Here is a 5,863-nt window from a genome sequence, read left to right as displayed (position 1 = left end):
ACCTCTCAGAAAAAAAATAAATAAATAAGAGTAATCTGTTTAAGTGTTTATGTCCTGACACCCACATCCTGGAGGACTGCAGACTCACGATCGTGTATTATTTCTACAGCTGGGGCATTTGTCCAAGCTCAGGGCTTCCCTGTTGGCCCCCAGCCTCACACCCCAGCAACTGGTTGTACCTAAGGGCCGGGCCTTGAGCCAGTCTGGAACAGTAGCCAAATCATAAAAGACAATCCGTAACCAGTCCCCAAATTGGTTGGGCCTTGTTTGCCAAAGGGACACGCAAGTCACGCCGTGAACCATGGACCCTGCAGCTGTCACTCCGGGCGGAAGAAGTGGCCTCTCTCTAGGAGAGCAGAGGTGAGATTTCATCGCTCAGACACCTGGTCCTGGAACGGGGAGGGATTTTGTAACCCAGGAAAGAGGATATTGCAACCATAAGGTGAGTTCAGCCCTTGGCAGTATGTGAGGGGCCAAAGTGAATGTGGGGTGAATGGAGCCAGATGTTGGCCTGGCCTGGGAGACTATTTCCTGAGCACTCCCAGGCTCCCAGCGGGTGTCACCCTGCATGGGACAATGGAACAGCTCAGAAGGCTTGAAAACCTTTGTTTATTTACAGTTCCTGTGTTTCTTCCACGAGGAGAGAGAGACAGAGAAACGACAGGGCATTTTTTTCTTTTTTTTTTTTTTTAAAGAATGATTTTATTTACCTTTATTTATTTATTTTAATTTGACCAGAGAGGGACAGAGAGAGAGAGAGAGAGAGAGAAAGCAAGCCACCAGGTCCAGGACTCAAACCACAGTCGGTTATGTGGGAGTCTAGTGCCTTTAACTACCATGCCACCTGCTGGACCCCTATTATGATCATTTTTAAAAATAATTATTGTATTCAACTTTAGTTATTCATTTATTTTAATTTGACCAGAGAGGGACAGAGAGAGAGAGAGAGAGAGAAGGTAAGGGAGAAAGAAAGCTGCCAGGTCCAGGACTCGAATCATAGTCAGCCATGTAGGAGTCCAATGCCATTAACCACCATGTCAACTGCCGGCCCTATCTTTTTCTTTTTAAAAAATTATTTTTATTGGAACCAGCAGTTAGCGTAATGGCTATGTCGCTGGACTCCCACATAGTCGACCGCGGTTCATGTCCCGGACCCGGTGGCTTAAAACTCACGCCGGGCGCGTGTGCGTGCGTGCCCAAGATCCCGAGAGGAGAATGGAGGAGAAGGGATTGCGGCGTGGCCATCCCCCCTGGGGGGTGATTTCTCGCTTTCTGTCTCTATGTCTCTCTCTGTCTGTCTGGCGAGCGCACGTGCCCTACAGTGAAAATCTCCCCCCCCAAAAAAAATTATTTTTATTTAACTTTATTTATGTACGTCTTTTTTTAAAATTCTTTTTTATGTATGTCTTTATTTAAATGTGACCAGAGAGTGACAGCAAGAGAGAGGGAAAGTGAGAAAGCAAGCTGCTAGATCCAGGACTCGAACCATGATAGACCACATGGGAGTTCAGTGCCCTTAACCACCACGCCACCCGCCGGCCCTAGGCCCTATCATTTTTAATTTGCTATAGGACAAATGTGCTCACCAGAGAGGGATGCAGAGAGAGAAAGTTTGAACTGTGGTTCGCTATGTGGGAGTTCAGCACCGTAACTACCAGGCCACCTGCTGGCTTCTCTCAACAGAGTCTTTTTATTTTTTTTTTGGAGAGGTTTTTCACTATAGGGTACGTACACTCACCAGAGAGACAGAAAGAGACAGAGAGACAGAAAGCAAGAAATCACCCCCAGGGGGGATGGTCACACCGCAATCCCTTCCCCTCCATTCTCCTCTCGGGATCTTGGGCACGCATGCACACGCGCCCGGCGTGAGTTTTAAGCCACCGGGTCCGGGACGTGAACCGCGGTCGACTACGTGGGAGTCCAGCGACATAGCCATGACGCTAACTGCTGGTTCCCATGTATTTTTCTTTTTTGTTATAAAGTGTGTGTGCTTGCTGGAGAGAGACAGAGACAGAAAGAGAGAAAGAAAGTGAGAAATCCTCCCCTAGCGGGAAGGTTCGTGCCACAATTCCTTCTCCTTAAGTCTCTCCAAATTTTGGACACACATGCACATGTATGTGGTGTCATTTTTCTTTTCTTTTTTTTTTTTTTTTTTGGAGAGGTTTTTGCTACAGGGCGCATGTGCTCGCCAGACAGACAGAGACAGACAGAGAGACAGAAAGCGAGAAATCACCCCCCCCCCAGGGGGGATGGCCACGCCGCAATCCCTTCTCCTCCATTCTCCTCTCGGGATCTTGGGCACGCACGCACACGCGCCCGGCATGAGTTTAAGCCGCCTGGTCCAGGACTAGAACTACGATCTGCTACATGGGAGTTCGGTGACATAGCCATTATGCTAACTGCTGGTCCCATAAATTATTTATTTAATTTTGTAAAACATTCATTCGTTTATTTCAATTTGATCAGAGAGAGAGGGAAAGTGAAAAAGCAAGCCGCCAAGTTTAGGACTCGAACCGTGGTCGAGCCATGTGGGAGTATCCAGCACTTTAACCACCATGCCACCTGCTGGTCTCCAGGAACCTTGTACCTTCTAAACCAGTTCACAGTAGCTTCTAGGTAGGCAGGTTTCAGGCGTTTGACATCATTAACATCATTACAATTGGCCTCAGGATCCTCCACGTTCATGGCAATGACTTCACAGTGGGTCTCCCCTTCCTCAGTCATGGCCAGCAGGCCAGAACTTTTACCCCAATGATTTCACCTCTTGCACAAACCTTGCTTCCAATTCCGCACCCATCAATCAGGTCATTGCACCCTAGGTCTTCCCAAGTCTGAGGAATGGCACCATCATTCCAGATGTATCCTTTATAAGGGAACAATTTGCAACATAGTGGAGTTTTCCTTTTTTTTTCTTTTACACCTCTTGTTTTTGTTTTTGTTTTTTTGAGAGTTTTTTTTTTGCTATAGGGCACGTGCGCTTGCCAGACAGAGAGAGACAGAGAGACAGAAAGCGAGAAATCACCCCCCAGGGGGATGGCCATGCCGCAATCCCCTCTCCTCCATTCTCCTCTCCGGATCTTGGGCACGCACACATACGTGCCCGGCATGAGTTTAAGCCACCGGGTCCAGGACTCGAACCGTGATCGGCTACATGGGAGTCCAGGGACATAGCCATTAACATCAACTGCTGGTCCCCACTTCCTCTTTCTTAGAAACCTGCCCTGATCACCTTACTGAAACTGGGTTCAAGTTTCTCCCTGTGACTTCATCCTATTACTTAGATCCCTATCTCATACCGTCTTTAAAAAACAAAAAACAAAAACAAAACAAAAACAAAAAACAATTATTTTAACTTTATTTATTATTATTATTATTATTTTCCAATTTAACTAGAAAGAGATAGAGAGCAAGGGAGAGAGGGAAAGTGAGAAAGGAAGCCACCAGGCCTAGGGCTTGAAACACGGCTGGCTATGTGGAAGTTCAGCGCCTTTAACCACCACACCACCCTCTAATTCTCTTATTCAGTTGTTTACTGCTGTCTCCAGTGGGATAGTAACCCGTCCTTTTTAGCACTGCCCACCTGGGTCTGAGACCAGTGCCTGGCCTGCAGTCTTCTGGAAACATCTATTGACTATTGGACTTTTATTGTGATTATGAATTTTCTTGGCTCCTAAGTGAGCTTATGAAAATGAGGGACTTTTCCACACTCAGCTCTGAGTCTAGGGAAACTCAGATGAATCACAAGAGATCAAGTCCTGGGAACCAGCAGTTAGCGTCATGGCTATGTCGCTGGACTCCCACATAGTCGACCACGGTTCACGCCCTGGACCCGGTGGCTTAAAACTCATGCCGGGCGCGTGTGCGTGCGTGCCCAAGATCCCGAGAGGAGAATGGAGGAGGAGAAGGGATTGCGGCGTGGCCATCCCTCCTGGGGGGTGATTTCTCACTTTCTGTCTCTCTGTCTCTCTCTGTCTGTCTGGCTAGCACATGCGCCCTATAGCGAAAACACCTCTCCAAAAAAAAAAAGAAAGAAAGAAAGAAAGAGATCAAGTCCTGACTGTTTGCACGAGGCTGTGTAACCCAGGCAAGTTACTACTCTGGAAGGCTCAGAGAAGCCTCCATTTGTTTCCCCTTAGGGCGCATGTGTGAGAGAGAGAGAGAAAGAGAGAGAGAGAGAGAGAAATCATCTTCTGAGGTTACTGGTCATGCCACATCACTTCTTGGGATTTTGGACATACATGCATATATGCCCAGTGTGATTTATTTTTAAATTTTTATTTATTTATTTATGTATTAAGAGAGTTTTTTTGCTATAGGGCGTGTGTGCTTGCCAGCCAGACAGAGACAGAGAGACAGTAAGCGAGAAATCACCTCCCGAGGGGATGGCCACGCCGCAATCCCTTCTCCTCCATTCTCCTCTCGGGATCTTGGGCACGCACACACACGCGCCCAGCGTGAGTTTAAGCCACTGGGTCCGGGACTCAAACCGCGGTGGACAAGAAGGGGGTCCAGTGACATAGCTATTACACTAAGACTGTCATCCACTCTTAGTCTCCTGTGACCATTGCCCAGAGGGAGATCTAAAGGACAGTCTGCAAAAGGACCAAAGGTTCCTGGAGGAGAAGCTGCTGCAGCTGGATTTGGAGGATAAATAGTTTTTTTTATGGAGAGGTTTTCGCTATAGGGCGCGTGTGCTCGCCAGAAAGACAGCGAGAGACAGAGAGACAGAAAGCAAGAAATCACCCCCCAGGGCGGATGGCCACGCCGCATTCCCTTCTCCTCCATTCTCCTCTCGGGATCTTGGGCACGCACGCACACGCGCCTGGAGTTTAAGCCACGGGGTCCAGGACTTGAACCATGGTCCACTACATGGGAGTCCAGTGACATAGCCATTACACTAACTGCTGGTCCCGAGAGATCAGTTTTAGGAGATTTTGAGGAAGTTGGAGAAATGACGCTCCCACTTCACGTTCCTAGAGAGCACTTTTCATTACCCACTTGCTCGTTGGAAACTTGGGGCCACCCCGAGAGAAAAAGAGGATGCTCGTACCCATACAGCTGGGAAGACTGAAGCACGATGACGCACCCAAAGCCTCTGCGCTTTCAAGTGAGCTGGAACTACATATTAGCCTACGTCACCTAATGAAGCATTTTTATTGGCTGAGCCATTAAAGGGTTGTTTGTGATAGGCTCAGTGGTGGGAGAGCAGAACCTGATTGGCTGAGGAACTGAAAGATGGTTGACTAGGTGGGAAAAGGCAGGGGAAAGGCAAGATCTGATTGGCCAAAAGTTAGGAGAGTAGTTTAATTGATTGAGCATGGAATATAACTGGCTGAAAAGAAGAAAAGGAGTATCAGATTGGCTGGAAGAAGGGAAGGCAGAGTCTCATTGGCGGAGAGGCAGAATCCAATTATCTGATGGGGCAGGGGGCGGAGTCTAAAAGGGTGAGAAACAGGAGAAGGGATTGCGGCGTGGCCATCCCTCCTGGGGGGTGATTTCTCACTTTCTGTCTCTCTGTCTCTCTCTGTCTGTCTGGCTAGCACATGCGCCCTATAGCGAAAACACCTCTCCAAAAAAAAAAAGAAAGAAAGAAAGAAAGAGATCAAGTCCTGACTGTTTGCACGAGGCTGTGTAACCCAGGCAAGTTACTACTCTGGAAGGCTCAGAGAAGCCTCCATTTGTTTCCCCTTAGGGCGCATGTGTGAGAGAGAGAGAGAAAGAGAGAGAGAGAGAGAGAAATCATCTTCTGAGGTTACTGGTCATGCCACATCACTTCTTGGGATTTTGGACATACATGCATATATGCCCAGTGTGATTTATTTTTAAATTTTTATTTATTTATTTATTTATTAAGAGAGTTTTT

General features: G+C 47.6%; 1 protein-coding gene across 1 annotated transcript in view; it reads left to right on the top strand.

Annotated features, from left to right (window-relative positions):
• The first annotated feature begins 247 nt into the window (after positions 1–247).
• The window catches only part of CYP4F22 (cytochrome P450 family 4 subfamily F member 22), a 49,573-nt gene continuing 43,957 nt past the window's right edge, over positions 248–5,863 (top strand). The window contains exon 1 of the mRNA XM_006162272.3: positions 248–442. The gene's annotated coding sequence lies outside the window, so the exon portion shown is untranslated. The remainder of the gene's footprint in view (positions 443–5,863) is intronic.

This window comes from Tupaia chinensis, unplaced genomic scaffold, assembly GCF_000334495.1.
Source record: "Tupaia chinensis unplaced genomic scaffold, TupChi_1.0 Scaffold139785_1, whole genome shotgun sequence".
In the NCBI taxonomy this organism is placed as follows: domain Eukaryota; kingdom Metazoa; phylum Chordata; class Mammalia; order Scandentia; family Tupaiidae; genus Tupaia; species Tupaia belangeri.
The sequence above is the reverse complement of the archived record's forward strand: the minus strand, read 5'-3'. Positions and strand labels throughout refer to the sequence as shown.